The following is a 23,394-nucleotide window of genomic DNA, read 5'->3' as shown; positions in this document are numbered from 1 at the left end:
TGTTCCGCCCCGGAAGTGACGTTAGGGTTGGGCTGGCGTAAGGTCGCTTTATAACGCGTATTCTCTCCTCACTGCTGCTAGTGTCGCCACAAAGTACCTGGAATTGCCCTCAACTCCTCACTCCCTGGGGTTACCCATTACTCTCTTACTCTCGCTGCGGGCCTAGGTTCCTATGCACAAAGCTGGCTGCTGAGATTGGCAGCTTTCGTTTCTTCCCAGAAAGTACCCATCCTGCCACGCCCCTCTACTGTCCCTATAGAATCGCTAAGCGAGTGCAGCAGCAGCGTCCCTTCGGGTGGACGCTCAGGTGACCTCAGACCCCCGAAACCTAAGAGTTGCGATCCGGACTCTCAGCCTGGCCTCGGGCCGCCCTGCTTCGGGGCTGTCACTCAAGGTGTTAGACCGCCCCTTCCGGCGGCTTGCTGGGCCCGCCTCCTCCCCTCTTCCCTCCCCCACCCCTCCCCGTGCGAGTGTCTCCCTCTCCCTCTTGCTCCCTCTCTCTCTCCCTCTCTCTCTCTTTTGTGAGTTATAGCAACCGTTGCCTTGTGAATCAAGCGCCATAGTCACCGTAGTCCTGGCGACTGTTACCCATCAACAACAACTACTCCTCTCCTCCTCCTCCTCCTCCTCTTCCTCCTCCTCCTCCCCACCACCACCATCTCCATCACCCACCAACAACACCACAATAATCCACAGCCAAGGTGAATATTCTTCGGTCTCTACATGTGTGTGGGAGCGTGTGGATGCGTGTGAACGCGTGTGTCCGTGCGTGTGTGTTCGTGTGTGCGAGCCCAGTGTGGCTGTGTGGGGGTCTCACTCCTGACACCGGGGGCTGCTGCAGTGGCGCCGTTGCCGAGGGGCTCTGTCCCCCGGGCTTGTTTACAATGGACCGTGCGCGCCGTGGCTGGGTCGGGGGTGTGGGCTCCGCGCTGCCCGCCGCCCGCCACCCGCCCGCCAGCCGGCCCTGGCCCTTGGCGGCAGCGCTTCAGGGATGGAGCGGGAGCTCGGGGGGCTGCAAGTCGAGCGGGAGAGGGAGCCACAGTTTTCCTAGGCGGATGGTGGAGCTCTCCCTTAGCTCTGGTCTGAGGAGGAGGGTCAGGTGAAGAGATAAGGGTTTTTTCCTTTCTTTACTTAATTTTCTTCTTTTCCAAAGCTGCTTGTTTCCTGCTGCTTTCAAACCCGAAATAGACAACAAGGTGCAGGGGGCTATCCAAAAGGTGGTGTTTTGTTTTTGTTGTTGTTCACTTGTGGGCCTTGTTATGTGTTTTGTTATTTTTATTCTCCTTCAATGGTGAACTTTTCCCACCGACTGTTCCCTTCATTTTTGCCCCTCTCTGCCTTGTGCTAAATGGGCTGCTCTTCTGTTACCATCATCAGCTGCACGGTTTTCTTTTTCTTTAAAAAACTGTGTTTTCTTTGTGCTGCAAACAATCTTAATATCCATTCAGCACTCTTCCCTCCCCCCCTTCCCCCCCCCCAACCTCTTGCACACATATTGAAACCCGGGCCTCTTCTCTGGACTCTTCTGCAGTGGGAAAGGGATTTTTTTTAAGTCAGTTCCTCTCTCTCTCTCTTTCCCTCCCTCTCTCTTTCTAGTCTCTCTCTCACTGTGTGTATGTGTGTGTGTGTGTATGTGTGTATGTGAGATTTCAACTGATGCGATGCAGGGCGTCTGTGATACTTGGGTTAGTAGTTATTGACAGTGCTTTATCCTTCTTGTGGAGCTGGAGGGGTAGAATTGAGGTTCCATTTCACTTTGATGAAGCTCCTATTCCACAGTGGAGTGTGGGCAGTTTTTGTTGTGGTTATGAGACTTTGTGATAAACAGAGAAAGGACTTAAAGAAGATTTGTGAGAACTCAGTTTACAATGTTGCTAGAGTTTTTTTTTTTTTTTCATCTCTCTTCGTTTTCCTTTGAGAGTTGAAATTGAAGTCAAGTTGTTCATAAAGAATGTATGAAGCTTCTCAACTTAAAACGTGTGTATATTTCACTTTTTCTGTGGTTATTAAGTTTTCGTCGTGTGTATTTAACATAGCCTTTATTTACTTTGCTTTTCTTTGGACGATGACTTAAACAAGCTGAGGAGAGAAAACTTTCTTTTCAAAATCTATTTTTCTCTAGATTTGAATAATGATCAGTTCTTGGATAGAGGTAACCCAGTTTTACAGATCCTGTAAAATTACTTGCAGAGGTAATCCAATTTTGCAAGTCCTGTAATTTTTTTCCAGTTTAATGTTTAGTTAACAGATTATCAGTAAGGAGTTTTCAGTAGTGAATATGTGCTAAAAACAAAATATAATGCACTATTTGCACATATTGAAGTTTCCAGTTTGCATTTTTAAAATACTAATTTTAAACAGACTTCTCTCTAACAGCAAACATGTATTGATACTGATTTACCTGACAGATCATCCTGTGAATACTATGACAGTATTAATTATTCTTGAGGTTGTCAGTGAGCAGGTTAGGCAATTGTAATGCTATTAAGACTAATGTTTTGTAGAATTGGGGTTTTTTAAAAAAAAACTTCCTCTTTCAATTTATTTCCTTGTGATTGCCATTTTTAAATGATGATGATATTTTTGTTCTGAAAGAAATCTTTCTGAGGGCATCAGGATTTTAAAATATTTATTCACCCCTTCTCCAATCTAGGTTCTATACAAATCTTTAATACCAACTTGTATTTTTTTTCTGTTCAGATGAGTGTTAAATGCCTGAACACTTTTGGATGGTGAAGCTCCTGGGTCCTATAAACACTTCCAGAAGTTAATAAGAGTTTTGGTGACTTAAGATAGTATGACACCTTTTGTAATTTATCATATTAGATTTTGAGTTGAATAGACTGTGTTATAGTTTTTGTTTAATATCTTTACTTACAGTGTCCAGAAACTTTTTGAGGCATTTCACTCATTATAATTATGTCAGATTTTCTATAATTTAATTTTCATGCACAGGTTGATTTGTGATCAGAACTTAAATTGAATTTTATTATTCATTTTTAAAAGCACACATGTAGTGCCTTTATATAGACTTTATACAAAAGTTGCTGTTAGAGATTTTTTGCTGTCAGCTATGTTAGCATCATTCATATAGATAACAACTGGAAATGCTAATAAATGGATAAGTGGAAAGATTGAACACAAGGATACTTAGAAATTAGTTTATTCTTTCTGTGACTTTTCTTTTGTAGGAAGGACTATATTATGTGTTGGTGTTCTCCTCAGCTTACAGAACAGTAGGAAAAAGTGAAAGCAACCTCACCTTAAATCTAAAACAAATCAGTCATTTGTATTTTGTTTTGAGTAGCTGAAATCTGATTTATTGTATGTCATAATGCCTATCTCAATCTTTTGGATTATATTGTGTCTGAATTGCGTTAAATGGTACAGTCATATACATACATACATACATCTGGTACACTATAATTGTATATAGTAAACTAAGTGCATCTCTAAATTTGCATCATTTTGAAATGTTTTCATTTTTGGAGTAGTTATGCCTATTTTTAAAAATAGTATTTCTTTAGTATTCAAATAGTCTTATACTTGACTTACAGACTTAAAAACAATTTATGGTTTACAACTTTATTTACTTTCACTGCAGATGATTTTTTTCAGGCTAACTAAATTTAATTTTTTTACCATTAAAAATTAACAACTGAAAATGAATGGTTAAGATAGATTCAATGTATCACCTAAATGATAATATGTGTTACTTTTTTGTAACATGTTTCTTAATTCTTGAGAAAGTTGATGTGTGTGCTTCTAAACTTCCAACTGAAGAAATCAGTAGGTGGAATATTTGGTATTACTTACCAGATTTTAAAATATGTGTCTCTGTGTGTTTAAAAGGACTCACTTAGCATCAAATGCAGAATCAGGAAAGAAAGACTTTCCTGAGCAATCTTAGGAATGCTACTTTATTCTTGGTATCTAAAGTGAGGATTTATTAAAAGAAATTTGAATACCAAAGAAGTAGACTTTTAAGTTATGGAGAATCTTCAAACAAGTAAAACTTTACATTTTAAAGAAATTATCAGTTATTATGTTTCATATTGTTTTTTGGAATAAAAAAAATTCTCCATTGATAGTGTCTTTAACTTTATAGTGAAAGAAATATAAAGTGCCCATCATAAAATTTAAATTCCTCTCTGTTCACAGGTGCATAGTGTTCCCATATTTTGGAAATATAGATTAGATGGATTTGACTATATCTAGCCTTTTATGGACAGATGGCTGCTTTAAACAGGTGTCACTTTCATTTCTACGCCATTGTGTTCGGACTTCCAGTGGTTCACAATAGGACTATGTAAAGCAGGTGGCATCCTTTGCTTTTGTCCTTTGTAAAATATATTTTTGGGGTTAATTGTTTCCATAGGAAGAAGGTTTTAATGTAAAAGTTTTGAACTCTTCAAGATTTAGAACTTAAAATCATTTATGAATATCATTCTATTTTTTGTATGTTACATGAAACACTTTAAAAATTTTAGAAGTTGTGGTAAATTCTCCATAGCCCAGAGAAAGTACTCACTTTACACAACCAATCAAATTTTTCTGAATTTCGATTAGAAGATTCAAAAAGATTTGAATATATATTGTGAAGTTTGGTTATATTTGAAAAGTTAACTTTTGCCTTCCCAATTTAAATATTTTGGACATTGTTATTTTAATTGAATAATACATTTAGAAGTTAGTGTTTTTGCTAACAAAAATATTTTCAAACAAAAATATTATTACAACTGTAACTTTATAAGAGAGTTTTTGGTGCATTTTTTGAAATGAAAGCCATTTTTAAGCATTGTTGTTTAAGAATATGTACTGGTGTAAATAAAGCAGTATCAACCTGCTGATTTCCAAGCTTCATTTTTACTCTGATTCTGTTCTTTTTGTTGTTGTTGTTCAAATTTTATACATACTATAACAGATGCACCAGAGGGTGCTATGCTGTTGGCAACAAGAGAGTGTCATCACTAAAAATGTGAACTTATTAGAACTTTACTATTTAAAGAAAAAAATAATTATATATGCATTCAAGCAAATAATAGTCTTATTTTTATGGTGTTTAAATCTGATAAATTCTTCATTGGCAGTTTTATATCAAAGTCTATCTTTCTATACTAATATTTATTAGTGGAACATAAAGCAAAATCAAGATTGATATCTTTGCCATAGTGTGTGAATGTCAACATTTGTCCTGTAGGCATATACATTCATCATCTTTTGCAGATATTTCAGTCTCTATTTAAAAAATTTAGTTTATCTTGAGAGTCTTAATATTTTGACAGAATGACTTTCTACTCTAAATTTGGTGGTGTGTACAATACTTTGTACATTCTTATAACATTTTCATTTACATAGTGATATGCTTTTTAATTGTAGATTATTTTTTGAAAAAGCTACCTCAAAGCAATAAGTAGTAATTATAGCTTGCATCAGCAATGATATTCTTAAATTTGTCTGGCGAAGTCACTGCCCAGATCATGATGCTGTAGTAGTTTGATTTAAATATTTAATTTGACTTTATTAATATAGGCAATCAGATTTTTTTATGACATTTCTAAACAAGGTGTTCATATATTTTTATATCTGAAGATTTGTTCAGTGAGAACTTTTTAGGCAAACTGTTGAATTCAATCTTTTGGGCTTCTACTTGACTCATTGTCTTTCCACAACAGTATAGGCTCTAAGTGACAAAATACTGAAACTGTGGTTGTCAGTATCTTTCTCAAGTAAACTTAGAAAGATACAGTTACATAACATAAACTTTTTCTCCAGGATTTTTCTATTCTAATATCCTGCATTTAATTGTAGTTAGCAATATGTGTGTGTGTGTGTGTAAGTAACATAGTGTTTCATATTTTGGAATGTTGCAAAGTATCCAAAACATCAGTGAGAATAATAGTGTCTTAAAATAAATACTGTTGTTAAAATAGGTAAGGGATTTTTCTTAAAAAAAAAAAAAAAAGACCTGCAGTTTATTTATGCCACTCAAAATTTTAAATTATATTATAAGATAAGCTGTATTACTTCAATATCTCCATATTTGAACTTTCATATCGAAGTGCAAGATTTTTTTTTTTTAAGATTTATTTATGCATACAGTACTGGGCTACAGGCAAGGTGAGAGAAAGAGTAGGGAGCAGAATAAGCAGATCAACAAAGTACACTGCTGAGGGGAGCAGCAGTTGAGACTGGTGAGATCTGCTGCACCATGTGGATCGTGCCCCATAACCCTGGGGTTGAGGGGTGGGGCGCTGCGGTGTTGGGAGAATTGACCTGAGTGGCTGGGCTGCGCTAGTTTGTAGCCTGCAGTCCTGCATCCTAACCCGTTGAGCCACCAGGGAGGGCCTAAAGTGATAGATTTTGTTGAGAAAACCAAATCAGTTAATAAACTGAAATATATTTAGAATATCAAATAGGTGTATGTTTTACTTTCAGAATAGATTAATGGGTAGTATCTTGATTAAGGATGCAAGCTTTGGAGTTTGATTTAAAAAATCTTAGTAGATATAGAACCTTGAACAAATTATTTGCCTTCATTTTTCTCATCTTAAAAATAGGATCAATCATACCTACCATGTGGGGTTATGTAAGGATGAAATCTAATATGCTTTGTTCAGTATTTCACATAGAATTCATGCTCAATATTTGTTGGGTCTTATTACTAGTGTATACTGAGAAGATACCCACTCTAATCTTTTTGCTATTTAAGAATCCTTTTAATTTGTGTCTAATCATCTCTTTTCCCCTGGGTCTTAGGTTTTAAAGGATTTTGCCTATTCATCTAAATTCATTAAATGTTATTTACTCCCTCCCACCCTCACCCATAAACATAAGTCAAAGACAGGAAATTGTCAACTACAGGTTTGGATTACCATTCTATAACCAGTCTTGTTATTGCACAGAATTTATAGAGGTTAACCCAAAGTTATATTTTGTCAATAAAACTCTGTAGTCTTTTAGTGGATTCTTTTTTGCTACAACTTGGACAAAACTCTTTATCCAGGGATCTAATAATGAGAATGAAGTAACATTTTATAAACTCATACTTTCACATTTTCCAATTTCTGCTTTCCTTTTTATATATGTCCGCACAATGTGTCCGTACAATGTGTCCGCAGAAAGAGGTGATACAAAATATCAGGTAAATTTGAAACATTTTAACTCAATTTATAAACTTTATATAAAATGAAGTCATTAATATAAAATGATAAATATAACCTAGTCACATGTACAGATACGTGTTTATCAAAAATTCATTATACCAATTTATAGTGTGCTGCTCTGAATTGTTATTTTACTAACGTAGAATATTGTATGTGGTCACCATTTGTATACTTGCAGCAGTAAGTAACTTTTGAAATAATTTACCAACCCAAATGTTGACCTGCATAGTAACCTTGGAATATTATCCTGTGTAATATAAATAATTGCAGAGGGAAATTGTGACCCTTGGCTCCCTTTCTTTAGATGTTAAAGATGTTTTTAAGGAAACATTTTAATTGGCCACTATATCAAAAGTTGCTTTTAGTAATTTATTTGCTGTGTTTCTATTTTTCTAAGCATTTTGATGAAGAATGAAATGTTCTCATTCAGGAGTCATCTAAATAGCTTCAATGTGACTTAAACATTTCATTTGAAAATTTACCTGATATTTTGTATCACCTCTTTCTGCGGACACATTGTGCGGACATATTGTGTAGGCTTTTTTCCTGCCTCCCTTATCTAATCTGCCCCTATCCTCTCCATTTCTATTGACGGTTTAATTAGATGATTCCCTTTATGTTTTTAGCCCCAAATATAAAAAGTTGCCTGACTTCCTACTCCATCTCCCCTCTGCTGCTTTTTTTCCAATGAATTTGACATACTTCTAAAGGAACTTTGGAAAAGACATAGAAATATGACTTGGATGATAAGCTTCTGTATTTTTCTCACTAGTATCGTTTTTGTATAATTTCTGTTCATCTGACTGCATTCCTGAACAAATGCATATCCTTGTCCTGTAGTGTAACCTGAGCATGTTTTTCTTCTAAAAAGCTCCCTTTCTAGCCCTGGCTATGTACTGGCCTCTGGCTAAGCATCTTTTAAAGTAAAATCTTTATTTTACTTTAATAGAAGTACTGTTTTCACTATCAGATATGCTTGCCTATTGCTGACTCTCATCTGCGGGATTCTTCTTTCTCACTGCTTATATTAGAAGCTATAATACCCAGTTAGTACTGCTTGCCTTTGCTTTACTGTGCCTGCTCAAGACTACTGTAGGTTCCTGGTGTATCCTGTTTTAGGAACAAAGGAATAAGAAATAATGAGAGCTAAGCCCAGGAAAACTAGTAATAAGGCAGTTGGTCTTCAAATAAAAGTATGTTAGTTGGTGAAAGGAAACATATTATTGAGAGATGATGTAGAAAGGAATAGAGGATGACTAGCCTGAGAAATGAAGGTCTTGAAAAGTGCCAGTGGAAGGACGAGAAATAGGAGAAACACATCTTTTGTTCTGGTACTGGTATGCTGGACTCTAAAATTTTAGGCTAGCCACTTACACCCTCCTGGTCTCAGGTGTTCCATGTGTAAAATGAAACAGTAGGGCTGTGTTGATCCCTAAAGTTTGTTCTACTCTAATAGTCTGTGATTTCATGGCAAGACTCTTAGTGGTAAAAGAGAAACATGCTGATGTTATGGAATCATGGATTGCTGTTTGCTTTTATCAGAGGACTTGAAGCCTAACATTTTGCTTGCCTATTGTTTCATTTAATAAGGATAACAAACTAAGAAAGGCCATTGCTAGGGTCTGGCAAAATGACATGAATTCAGAAGGTTTTAGTGGCTCTTATAGAGAACTGTGGCCAAGTACCCTGATTTCTTCACCCACATAGGAATTAAGTGAGTCTCACAGCTTGAGCTTCTGCTGAGCCAGCTCCTCTATATCTTTGTGCCAGACAAGTGTCTGACAGTTAGAGATCCCGCCTGTTGCTCACCAATGAGATTTTTGAAAGAGGACATAATTTCCCAAGTAGGTGTGTGGATTTTTGACAGCCAATTTGACAGAGAAGGGGGCGGTGGGAGACGGAGGGAAGGAGTGAGTGATGCAAACTTTATTTAAAAACAATAACATTTAGATTTCTGTTTATCTCATTTTAAACATTCCTTCCCCCATTATTAAAATCTTGACAATTTTTCTTCTTGTTACTCAGCAGTTTTTAAAAATTGCTAAATCCTGTCAGAAGAGACTAGGCACATTCTGAGGGCCTTCAGACTACTCTGGAAAACTTTGTCACTATTCATACTAGTATTCTTTTATATTTTCTACTGGCCATATTTACTGCTGGCCAGTAGCTGGATAAGCATTTCTTTTATTTAGGTTTGATTGGAGAAAAATTGTGTCCTTTAATCAAGAAAATTTCATAAAGTTTTGTTTCAGTGTTATTTTGTCACATAGAATTATCAAAATTTTAAAATACTGTAGGCTATGGAGGACAAACTTTTGCATTTGTTTCAGATAAATTTTGTATTCTGATATATATCCTCTCTCCTACTAGCCTATTAGTGTATGAAAGATTAATAACTCTGTTTCCATGACTAAATATCATTGTATATTCTGTCTGTCCAGGTTATTTGTGCAGACTGAAGTTTTAGTGAGAGTAGGTGTTGAGATTGGATAAGAAACGTGGGATGGGAGAGATGCAGTGACATGGGTGTTCCAGTATTACTGCCATTTCTCTTTCCTTTTCTCTTGTAGTGTTGGTTAGAGTACACATGGTTCTTGCAAGGGTAGTCATTTTATTGCTTTTGCCAGTGATTTCTCCTAAAGTCCTACTAAATCTGCCCCTTAGTGTATTAGTAGTTATTTGATAATATCCTTTTTTAAAGAATCCCATGTTGTGAGTTAGTCATATGCATATTCAGAAAGGTAGGGATAAATAAAAGGAGTAGTGAGAAAATCTAGTTCAGATTTCAGATACCAGAAAGGATGTTTTAAATCTACTTTTCCACAATTTGCTTTGAGTAAATTGCTTTGTGTCTATATTTCTTGCAATAGAATCCAAATGTACCCTCTGTTCCTATCAGGCATTTTAAAGTCCAGAGTATAATCTTTTAGATCAAGTTTTTAACTGATTGGCATATGATTATATTTGATGACAATTTTGAAGATGAGTATTAATAAAGTGTTATCTGAAGGGTCATTGATTAAAAAAATGAAAAGACATTATGTTAGAGATTTGAAAATCACTTTTACCATTATAACCTACTGTACATATTTTGATGTTTCACACTGAAAACCCAACATGGCTGATACACAGATCTAAATAGATTCTTTGTTTTACAGCATGATCATATTGCATACTTCTAAAGGACATTTTCTAACCCTTTGTTTTAAAAGTCACTTTACATTTCAGGGGTCTACTTATATTAAGAAAAAAAATAATTGATTTTTAGATTCTTAGATTCTGTGTTTTGTGTATATGTCTATGTTTGTGTGAATATCTTTGAAGTAATTTTCATGTATGTTGCTTGATGCTTTAAACTTCCCTCAAAACCAGTTTTTGCTCACTGGTTTTTACATCATATGTACCTCAGAACAGTATTAGGAACCACTGAAATGGTGGAACCTTATGAATTCATGTCACACATATGGCAGACCCTAGCTCTGGCTTTTCTTACTTTGCTGTTCTTATCAAATGAAATTTGAAATATGATACTTTTCCAGAACCTCTGAAAGTTCCAGATTGCATTTTGATTTATAGACCTTAGAAATAATATCAGTGACCAGAACAACTTCTTAATCTGAAGAAATAAGTTAAGAAGGAGGATAAATTGAGGCAAGGTCATATAACTGGAAAAACAAGGGGAGGAGTATCTGGTATGTACTTATTACATGTAGAACATAAAGGGAACTGAAGAATTTTTATAGGGCTATGTAAGAAACACAGTTGGCCATATTCAGTATGTCTGTTAATATTAGCATTACTGATGCTCTTAAAATTATTCCTAATATTGGATCCCAAAACCTAAGAGATAATTGGACATGTTAACCCATAAACTTGTCATTTTATGTCATTGATCCTTAGCTTTACTTTTGAGTAAAGATTTAAGGATTTTTATAGTGTGTACTTAGTGCCAATGCTAGCTTGGTTAGTTTAAGAATCTTAAAATGGCTCATATTTCTATTGGGTTTTAAGGAGTATTTTGAAAGAAAAGTGATATCAAAGCTGAAATTACAAATTCCTAGTTGTGTGGGTGCATTTTTTAAAAAGATTTATTTATTCATACAGAACTGGGGTACAGCAGAGGTGAGGAGGGTGAGAGGATTCACCAGAGACAGAGTGGGGAGCAGAACAGGCAGATCGACAAAGTACACTGCTAAGGGGAGCAGCGGGCGGGTTGGGAGAAGTCTGCCATGCCATGTGGATCTCCTCCAGGGCAGGCGGGGATCGAACTCATGCGGAAGTGGCTTTAGCTTCTTAGTGCAGTGGTTTAACCTGCTGCACCACCAGGGAGGGCCAGGGTACATTTTTTTTTTTTTTAAATTTTCAAATTGTGGAAGACCATGGAAGTGATAGGTGTGATTATTTGGGGACCTGTAAGGGTAAAAGATATTGAAAATGCTGTTTGAAGAAATTAGTGGAGAATTTTGAAAAGATAAAAATACAGTAGGAAGAATAGTATCATGAATCCCATGTGCACAGATATAGATTTAATTAATACCTGCTGTTGTTCCTAAAACTGTAAATTTTGAAATACTTATTTATTAAAATAAGCTTGAATACTCAGGTTGAATACTCTGTGATGTGTTAAACTGAAAAGCATTGGTTCTTTATGTTAATAATAAAGTCAATGAGACTTCAGTTCTTGCATTATGTTCAAGACAAAATATTTAAATGATTGATCTTCACATTGTTTCTTCTATGTTCAACATTTCTAAATGAAGAGATTTGTCCTTAGTCGTTGGGCAAATCTTTTATTTAGTATTTCCAGGCTATGTTACTTGAAACCGAATTATTATTTAAAAAAGGAGCGAGCGCAAGGACACCAGCCCATGTTGCAGAACACAGGAAAACAACTATTTTAGGATCTGTCTCTCAGAGATGAAATGGCATTAATCTTTTGTACATCATTCTTTTAAGTTATTTGTGGGTAGATTTCAAGAGCCGTTTTGGAAATTGATAAGGAAAGAAAGCAACTGTCAATTCTTGAGTATTTCTTTCAAAGTTAGTTACTTCAATTGCTATATAATGGAAACCAAAGGAAGAATCATCTATTCGAAGAGCTAATACACTGATAATTTATGACATCATTCAAATCTGGTTAATATTTTGTGATTTACTGTTGTTAGGATTGAAGGGGGTCCGTTAATTTTTCCTTGGATTAGAGGCAGGCATGTATGAAAGATACTATTTTCTAGTGCTAGAGTCTATAGCAGAAAAAAAAAAAATTCATGTAGGAAATTATTCTGTACTGAGCAGACTAAAAAGTATAACAAATAATGATTAATGTCATTTTAATAACAAAATTATAGACCTAAACCTCTACTTAAAGCTTATGTTTTCTTATTGGAATTTAATTAAATGATTAAGACATGATGAAGTTAATACATTAAATAAAATGTGGGGTTTTTTTGTTATGTAACTTTGTTAAACTTCCCTCTGATTAAAAAGGTTCCATGGATGTAGCAGTCTTTAAATCTTTCATAATAACTAGGCAGATAGACTAGTAAAGTGATTCAGAATCATCAGTGATAATTAAATGCCCTTATCCTATAATGAAACTACAGTATCTTTTCTAAAATAGTTATTTTTCTTTCTACTTTAGGAAATATCTCAAGAAGTAACCTTGAATATTAAAGATTTCCAAAAATAGATAGAAGATGTATTGTATACATGAAAACACCAAGCAGTTTTTGAGCAAAGCATAAGTATAATAACTCCACAAAAGATCACTATATATATATATATATATATATATATATATATATATGTTAATTTCAGTGATATTGGTAGAATACTTTGTTATGAATTTAATGCACTAACAATATAAACATTATTTGTAGTAGTAACTTTTTCTGTGCTTTTAGATAACTTACTCTTTGAGTCAAAGTATAATTAACAGTACATATGATGTTAATAAAAGCACTAGTAACTTTAATATTAAATATTATTAAAAAATTCGACTACTACTATGTTGATATTATATAAGTTTAAAAACAAACCATTTTCAGTGTGAGAAAAATATTGGTTTACTTACACTCTATTATTGAAGTAACTCCCCAATAGCAGACAACTTGAAGTTCTCATTTGAAGAATAACCATCTAAAGGAAATCTAAAGGAAAAAGATTTATACAACAACTGACCTTATTTTGCAGTTTATGCTTGCATACAGCTAAACTTTTGGTCTGGAGCTGGAATCTCAGACCCCCTAAAGTGATCCCTCAGTACCTCAACTTCAGTCATTTACTTAACTGTGCTGTATTATGTTTCTTTACCATGAAAGCTCTGCACAGTCAACAAGAAAGAGCAGTCACAATGTTAGAGTAGAGCTTGCGAAGGCAAAAATTTTTTGATAAAGTTAACTTATGTTTCCAGATGATAGAAATATATAGAATTCCAGTAAAAGCATAATTAGGTTATTTTTAGAATCAGAATTTTTCATTTGGAACAAATTTTGGGGTTATCTAGTTAACCTTCCTGCCTACCTTCCATGTAATTTAAAGAAAACCAAGGTTAAATGACTTGCACAGTGACATAATACTTATCAGAGCTGGGCCTATTGAATCCCAGGCTCTTCTAAACTCAACCAGTGTCATATCATAGCTTGCAAAACTTTTCTTATCACTCAGCAGCCCAAATGTTCTGCCTTTAGTGTTTAGAATGCTTGTTTTATAATTCTGTTTAGTTTGAATAGATCTCTTGTTTTTATTATTTTAAACAGTTTTTGGCATGCAGAGCCTGATGTAATTGCTTTACTTTAGAATGACATAGAAATAAAATTTTAAAATATTTTCCAGACTATAACTAGGCTCTAAAACACCACACTTGCTATTTTTTTAAAACAAAATATTATTTATTTTATAATTTATGTTTCCCCTTGTATGTTACTGATATATGTCATTATCAATGCATTTGTGTAAATTTTTGATGGGAGTAATGTTGACTCTAATCATTCTAAAGATGAAAATCCATCAAATTGTTCATTTTAAAAATTGAAGTATTTGTTCCTGTGGGTCATTCTCTTGTGGAACAAAAGTAAAAGCCTGGCAACTGGTATAGACTGAACAAGCTGAGACTTGCCCAGATGGGCTTTCAAGGGTGCTGCAGCAAGCTTGAGAAAGAGAGCAACAAAATGAGAATGAAGGGACTGTCCTTTATTCCATAGCAACCAGAAGCAATGCCAGCAGTCATACTGTTATATGACTTATTTTTTAATCAAAGTTTTTGGAAAGCTATGTTGTTTAATGATTAGGAGTATGAAATTGTGGTAGGAGGATGGTAATTACCAAGATTCTGTTTGTGAGTACATGTGTATGTTCTATACAGATCTGTAAGGTCTGTTTTGACTTTTGGTTTGGTATCCAGTTTTGAGATACAGACACACAATTTGAGCACTAACCCTTGTTGATTATTTGAAACAATCCATCTAAGAGAGACCAAGAAAATGACAAATAACTGAACTTTCTGGGGATAAGTTGATGTTCTATACTGGCCTCATTTGTGGAATCAAATCTGAAAGGATACATTTATATAAAACAGGCGTATGTTTCCTGTAGGGAAAGTCATTTGTCATTTGTTCTTAACAAGGTAAATCCCCGTGGACAAACCTTTCTTGTAAAACTATTCCCTTTGGATTTATTCTTACCTTCAATAAAAAAAAGAGGTATGGTAAACAAAGGTATGATGAAATATTAGTTAGCTCTTGCATTTTTAGCTGCAAGTTCCTCATTCTTAATCTTTTATGATTTTACAGAATTCTGTGGTTTCAGATAAACTAAGGGAAAACACACTGCATTAAATTTATTTTTCTTTCTGTTAATTGAAGAAAATATTTTTTTTAATTGAAGAGAGAGTTTATATTGATGGGCAAGGGGTCTAAATAATTTATTTTTCAACTTAGTTATGTTCCTGATCTACCAACATACCTACTTGCCTGTTATATTTAATGGAAAATACAAAATTTAAGATGAGAAGAGAACTAAATATTTGACAGTCTTAAACTTAGATTTGAATATAAGAGTTTGTTACTAGACCAACTAAAGTCTGGATTACTGTATTTGTTGGATATGAAGAGAAAAATATCTAAAACATGGAATGTAGTTTTAATGTCTTATGATTTTATAATCTGGATAAATTTTTACTTAAACTATTTCTAAAAACGGATTAATAACATACTCTAAAAATAAGGTACTTTAGATGTTTTCAACTAGCTCATAGTTTTATGTTTTTCTGGGTCAGAGTCTTCCAGGATTCTTAATTGCCTATTCATCAGAATCTTTTAAATATATTTATTGAGTACCACAAAACCACCACAGATTTTGCTGCTAGGAAGCTTACAGTCTAATATACATTTTCAAGCTTTTACTTCACCACTCTGCTCTGTAACTTGTCTGTGTTTTGGCCAGCCTGCTTACATATTGTGTAACTGGTTTAAGAGCATGTACTTAAGAATGAATAACCCTGGATTTGAATTTCGGTTTTGTTACTGGCTTAACCTTAGGTAAATTACTTAAGCTTTAAAACAGTATTAATAAAGTCTACCTTAAAAGACTATTTCAAAGATTGTTAGATGACTTGGTACAGCACCATTTCTTTCTTCCATATGTTGGGTCTCATTCTTTATTTCACATGTAATGTGTTTCCTTCAATTATCTCTCCTATGGCTGCATATTGATAGAGTTGGTCCTTAACTTAGTGAATACACTTCTAATAATTTTTTTATTAACCTTGCTACTGATTGGGAATTGTGTTTTATGTTTTTGTTTGTATAGGTTTGTTCTTTCTGAATTGTTTTTAATCTTTCTGAGGGCAAACTATGCAATTCAAAATTGGTAATTTGAATTCAGCATAAAATCCAATGTCCTAATTATTGATTATGGCTCATACTGTTTATTTCTAACCAAATTATAGAAAACATACTTAACTATTTCACAATTTTGTCTAGTCCTGATTTTATTATAACTATTAGAGCAGTGTACCTCTATTATTCTAAATGAATTTGTATACCCTCCTTTTTCTAAAAATGTTTTTAATGGAATGAATTTATGGTATGTGGATTTCTTCAAATGTCTCATCACATAGCATTTAGTAGATCTGGGTTGATTTTAATCAATTCATCAAGATCTTTTTCCTGTTTGCCTTTTTTTTTTTTCTTGTTGTTTATCTTTTACTTTTCAAATGACATTTTGTTACCTGTTTCTATATATGAATCTTATATACACATACACACACACTCAGCACATACACATGCTGGGTATGCATTTCTATACCTGCATTGAATTAAATTTTCAATGCAAAATTGATTGTCTTACTTACTGGATAGACTAATTTCTTAGTTTCAGAAGTAGGAGAGTAACTTTTAGGATCTAGTACCTTCTTCCTAGTTTCTCTTTGTAACAGGATAAGGGAATTTCTAGTGTTGCTTTCTGTTGGAGTCATAGGAGGACATGTATGGCATTATGAGAACTTTACTTTTGAAGGGTGACTTTGAGTATCCCATGTCTCTTGAGTTTTTCCTTATGCTACCTAATTTCCCTGTTACTTCTGGGATGTCAAGAATGTGTATATTCAGAGTTTGAGTTCCATGGTTATGTCAAGGTGTCTGATGGTGTCAGAATGCAGTTACTACAGTAGTCAGATGTTGCATTTGTGATATTCAACTGAGGGTTCACTATGGAAAGATTGAGATATATGCTTTTATCTCTAAAAGAAACTTTGTATTTTATATGATGTTATCATTGATAAATCTGTCCAGCTTCTTTGAATCAGTGTATTTTCACCCTGTAAGATCTTTGGAAGTGATGAGTTGAGTGAGTTCACTATTATGTGAAGTCATCGTATTCTCTCTCCAGAGTCAGGTCTCTTCAATTTTAGAGTCAGTTTTGATACACCAAGTCAGTTTCACATTTTTTATGCATTCATTTATTGAACACATGTTGACACATTATATGGGATAAGCAGTGAACAAAACTCCCTTGAAGAGTTCATATTCAAATAGTTGGTGATGAGGGACAGGGAAAACACGTGAGCAGAATTAATAGATGTTCACAAATGTTATAGAGAAAGTAAAGAGATGGTAAGTGATGTGGGTAGAGGAAGTTGCAGTTTTAAATAGGATGATTAGGAGGATCTTACAGAGAAGGTGACATTAGAACAAATCCTGACTGAGGTAAGTTTTGTATATTTCTTCAAATGTAGCTTTAAATATTTTAGTATCAGTGCTTTGATTGATGCTAGCCTTCTTTCTGTACTGCAGAGTCCTATTTTTTTGCATCTGTCCTTACACAGTAAGGACAGTCTTTCTTTTTGCCACCTTTTGTTTTTATATGCTTTTTTCTTAATATATAGCCTTTTCATTTAATATATTTGTGGCGACATTAGCTATGCTTTTCTATAAGGAAACAGATTAAGAGCCTCTTTCAAAAAATTTTTAGGGGATGAGAGGATAGGGGATGTTAGCTATCACTAAAACATATCCTGAAACTCAGAAGGAATCATCTTGACTGCTAGTTTGGTTTGCTGTTTACTCTCAGTTTGCTTATATTGCTAATTTAAACTGGAGAAAAAGTCTGCATATGATGGCCTATGTGAGCAAATACTTTTAAAATCATAGAAAAAGTGAAACTAGAATGTCATTGTTTATATAAATTTAAATATAATTACATAGTTATAATTAGTCATGGATTTATGTATATATGCAAAAAACATAGATGAAGGTTATTTAGATAAATAAAAGTTACTAATGGAGGGAGATTGTCCTGAATTCTGTTATTTTGACAAATAGATTGTCATGCTGATATTTTTAGAATGAGAATTTTAGTGTACTAATGTCAAAATTATATTTTCCATTTCAATTCAGTGTTAAATATTCAGCATTATATGCCTGTCATCCATTATAAAATGTAAAGTTTGACAGTATTTTAGACTATTATGCTGTATTGGAATACATTTAAAATTGTGGGTCTTTAAAAACATTTAAGTTATGAAAGTAGAAATTGCTGTGAAATTTTAAACAAACAAAGCAACCTTTCTCTGAACTTAAATAATGATATAGACAACATTTCTCTGTTTAAAATTCTGGTTAAATACCCGTGGGTTCTACCTGAAGTGTTAGATGTGTTGACATGTAGGCCAGAATTTACTGAAATTTATATACCTGATGTTTCTGCCAATAGTATATATATATATATATATATATATATATATATACAAGGAAGCCAGATTTAGTATCATTTTCTTTCTTATTTTTTTTTAAATTTATTTATTTATGAATACAAAAACTAGGGTGAAGATCAGAGGTAGAGAGATAGAGGAGGTGAGAGAATTCACCAGAGACACAGCCGGAGCAGAACTGGCAGATGTGCTGAAATACATTGCTGAGGAGAGACCCGGGTGGGTCAGGAAAGGTCTGCCACGCAATGTGGGTCACCTCCCTGGCGGGGGATCAAACTCACGCTGCCGTGTCTGTGGGTCTCTTCATAGTGCTATGCTTTAACCTGTTGTACAACCAGGGAGGACCTAGTGTCATAATTTTCTTATACCACCACTGTGTTTATTAAAAAAAAAAAAGTGAGCTATGGAAGACTTGGAGAATAGGAAGTCTGTTCTCATAATTCACTACCACCTCCAATTTTTCTATTGAGGGAAAATTTAAATATTTATGAAAATAGAGGTCAGTAATGAAATAATGAGGTGGGTTCCCATGTGTCTTTCACCCTGTGTTAGCAGTTTGCAGTACTGCATAATCTTGTTTCAGCTGCTCTCTATCACTCCCCACAACCCTACTCATATTTTATCTGTGGAAAAGACCCAACACACTAAGTTAGCTTAGTGCTCTCAGATTGCCAGTCCATTGCTCTATTTTCCCATAATGTGTAATCTCCATGGATGGATTAAAAAAAGTAAAAATACTAAAAGTTGACTCCAGACAAGTATCATTTAAGATCTTGAATTGTAAACTTTTATATTTTTAGTCTAGGATTTTAAGTTGAAATTAAATCTTTCAAAATTAGTATAGACTCCACAAGGACAACTGACTAGTGATCTATGATAAAGTAACATTTATTTCCTTATTAAGAAGGTTTCTTTTATGCTTTCTAAAATTTTTCTTTCAAAAACATTTGGGCAGTATTTATCTGTATGTTTTTAACAATGACAATATAATGCAATACCTTTCCCAAGTGAAATTGTCCCTTGTAATTTATAACACACTTTAAGATGTCTTTTTTAGTATACTCAGTTTTCATTTTAAAAAATCATTTGATTCAGTACCTTTTTTAAGTTATTTATAGTATACATATGATTTATAGTAGTTGCTAAAAAGTTGAAATAATTTTAATTTTAAGGGGCTTTAAAATGCATTTTTAACTGACACTACTCTTCTAATCAAATGTTTGTACCAAATGCCTTTTGTAAATTTTAATATTAAAATTCTCTTCCTTTTACATCAGTATTCCTTTGGTCTTAGATAAATAACTTATAGAAATATTTGGGGAAATGAATTTCTGTTAGGAGGAAAGAGAAATGTTAATGGTTGTCTTTATAATTGCTAAGATATTACTACAAAAACAAATTCTAACCTGTAAGTAATTGGTTATTAAGACCAGTTAATGTGATATATCCAAAAACTGCTAATTCCTGATAAAACAAATTTATGAAATTTCCATATATTCAGAATTTAGTTTTAGTCACAGCATTTATTGGATCCCATAGATGTTTTATTAGAGAGGTTTGATATATGGAAATGAAATAGGAGAAAGTACTGCAAGTCCAGGAAAACTTTAATTAGTAAAATAAAAAAAAAATTGCAGGGGTATGTTTTTCTCTAACTATATAATCCCATGCTTTAAGAATACCAGCTTTACAATTACTGCAACTTTGTAAACTTTGAACACACAAGAATATAAGGACAACAGAAGTCTTTTCCAGTGATACTTAAAATTTAGGATATCCATCTCCATTGAAACTGTTTCATTATTGATTTTTGCTCCATTACCTTAAAATTCGAGGTCCTCAATTTTATAATTATTATTTTTTTTATCCTAAGTAATGGTTGGGAAGTAGTCATATTGCTTCTTTGTATAGTTAGGTTGAGTCTTCAGTTTCTAATCATTTGGTTTTTACATCATAAATATTACTGACATCATCTTTTTTTTTTTTTAAGATTTATTTATTTGTGCATACAGAACTGGGGTACAGGCCAGAGGCTCAGGGGCGGTGAGAGGCTTCACCAGAGACAGAGTGGGGAACAGAACAGGCAGATCAACAAAGTACACTGCTGAGGGGAGCAGCGGGTGCGTCAGGAGAGGTCTGCCACGCCATGTGGTCACCTCCAGGGCAGGCAGGAATTGAACTCATGCAGAAGTGGTTTCAGCTTAGTGCAGTGATTTAACCCTCTGCGCCACCAGGGAGGGCCCATCATTCATCTTTTAAGAACATTTCTGAGTTATGACAACTCTTGGGATAGATCAAATAAAGTAAAACAAATGAATATAAAGTTTTGACATTTGTTTTCTTTTCAACTTCAGCTATAAAATGCATCTTCATTTTTCTTTCTGCAAATTATTTTTTAAATTTTTCTTTTGAAAACATTCTTATCTCTCTTTATTGTCCTTTTCCTTTCTCCTATTTCTGTTCTGCTCAGTTAGCTTTACTTACAGTCTGTTTTAGTTTTAAATCTTAGCCAAACCATTCTCTTGTCTGTCTCAATTTCAGTTCTTTGGTCAGATGTAGACCTTATACTGACAGCCTACGTCAGTTTGCCTTTATTTATTTCTATTTTGGACAGTTGTTCTGCATTCTTCCAATATTTCTTGGTACATTTAGAGGTAGTTACTTTTATTCAGTTTTTGCTCTTTTTTTCTGTGGTACGTAATAATAATAATAATAATAATAATAATAATAATAATAATAAAGCAGTTGAAGAACAGATAATCATAGATTTTCAAAAGAGAATAAGATAGTGCAGTTAATATGCTATTTAAAAAGTGCTTCCAGTGCAGATTAGTTGCAAGTACTAAGTGTTTTCATGAATATAAAAAAAATGTTTCCTGCTTTTTTTTTTTAATTTTAACTTTCAAAAGTTACAGCAACTAGCAGAGCCAAAATATCCTTGGAAAGGTCTGGTTAAATTTTCACAGTTAAGATGATTTGGTAAAACCTTATTTTTATTGCTCTTGTAGTCTTTGGTATTTTATGGTAGTCAACTCCATCTTTCGCTTTAAATACTTTATGAAAAAGGTGTTATCGTTTTACTTTGACAAGTAAATCAAAGTCAATGTAATTTCTCTAATGAAAGTGGAAGTTCTCTGTTATCCTCTGCTAACTTTAGAATTCTTTTTCTCACAACTTCTTAGCAATATTTTATTGATAGACTATCTACTCATTGACATTCAAGTAATGCTATCCAAGTGTAGTCAATGTAATACTTTACTTTAATGAGTGTTATTCTTTAAAGTTAAAAGACATGCATATAATAGGATAGAGTAGATATTAGAATGTAACATCATCAATGGGAATGAAAAGGAAAAATAACATGTTTTATGCTAAAATGAGTTTAGAATTTCTTCACCACTTCACCATCTTAGTGGTATTTGTGGGGAGGGTGAGGAAATTTTTTTTTTCAGTTTTGCTAACTTGATGACTTCTAGGTTCCTAGGTTTAATTTATTTTTCTGTTATTGAAATTTATATATGTACTAGAGCATTTTTTAAAAGCCATAGGTGAAGGTATTTAATACTGCCTTTACACCCCCACCCTGAAATTTTCTCATTCCACATATCCATTATAATCTTTTAGGGGATTACCTGGAAATAAAAATTTAGGATGATAGGTGGTATAATTGAAATGTAGATCATAATCTGTTCTTTGTTTGTTTTACCAAATTAGTTAGGGATTCTGAGGATGCATTTTGAATATTTGTGTATGTTTAGCATTTGTCCCTTTGTTAGAAATCTCTCACTGTGACTTGTTTTTAATAGGATGTGCCTTGAATTGTGGGCCAATCACTCTTGAAAAGTGTTAAGTCCTTTAAACACACTGGTCAGACCCATAGAGGGGAGCCTACAGGTTTATTAGCACTCCTTAGTCTGAAAGCACAGCATACCCTTCTAGGTTGCACAGCAACAGACTCCTAGCAACCATAATAGATTGAATTTCTAAGAGTGACCAAGCCGGATGTAATAATAAAGCAAGAGGTACAAACAGTTGTCATGGTTTTCTTTTCAGTGTAAGCTAGTTTGATTTAAGCTTAGCCATTCAAAAATGGGTAAAGTTCTTATAATACTACTGCTTTTTGTACATTGGACTTGGTATTAAAACAGCAAATAATAGAACCAAATTTAAAAAGTTACCGGCTGAAAAAAGTGGGTTTTTGAAATAAAGCAAAACAAAAAAAGATTAACGTGAAGTTTTCAGGAAGATTACTTTTTCATCATAAATTTAAAATTGAATTAACACCAAAGTAACCACAAAGTATGTGCTTTTTTAAAATAAAAAAAAAAGTGTGTTGTTCTATTGGTAACCCAGGTATACAGTAAGTGGATATTTACATAACACTGATAATATAATAAATCTATATAACTTACCAAAAAAATTGCATGTGTACTATATTTAAACAATGTTTTCAAAATTATGAACTAATGACTAATGGAACAAAATTTATTAAAGGACAAGCTAGTAAGATTTATAATATTCCACAGTGATAATAAGTCTCTGATATTTCTGAAGGTATAATTTTATGTTTTAACTTTGTCAACATTTCTCATTTGTAACCTTTCATCTGTATTTGTTTACATAGCCAAGAAAAAGAGATTAATGTAGATATATTGGCAGCCTTGAAACAGGATGCCTCCATCAAAAGACACAGATCCTCACATAGCTGCTGGAATTAGGAATAAAACTACAGCCTTTGACAGCAAAAGCTGTAAATACACACACATGCTAATACCCTTGATTCGTTCGTCTTTTGTGTCAGCATTTGGAAAAGATTGTTAAAGTGGCAGTTATAGTAAAGACTGGCAATTACAGTAAAGAGCAGAAATTAGGTATTTGTGACCTATTATATTTCATTAAAAGACTTCCTTATTAAAATAGCACTGCTTACTCTCATTACTTGACAGCTGCCCTAAACAGATTAGAAGATACACAGCTTTAGATAAAGGTAAAATCAACTTCTTGAGCAAGCACATGGCA

General features: G+C 33.7%; 1 protein-coding gene across 2 annotated transcripts in view; it reads left to right on the top strand.

Moving 5' to 3' along the window:
• The first annotated feature begins 445 nt into the window (after positions 1–445).
• The window catches only part of RFX3 (regulatory factor X, 3 (influences HLA class II expression)), a 262,431-nt gene continuing 239,482 nt past the window's right edge, over positions 446–23,394 (top strand). For both annotated transcript variants that reach the window (XM_004677634.2, XM_004677633.2), the window contains exon 1: positions 446–701. The gene's annotated coding sequence lies outside the window, so the exon portion shown is untranslated. The remainder of the gene's footprint in view (positions 702–23,394) is intronic.

This window comes from Condylura cristata, unplaced genomic scaffold (genome assembly GCF_000260355.1).
Source record: "Condylura cristata isolate star-nosed mole 26May11 unplaced genomic scaffold, ConCri1.0 scaffold00006, whole genome shotgun sequence".
NCBI lineage: Eukaryota > Metazoa > Chordata > Mammalia > Eulipotyphla > Talpidae > Condylura > Condylura cristata.
The sequence above is the reverse complement of the archived record's forward strand: the minus strand, read 5'-3'. Positions and strand labels throughout refer to the sequence as shown.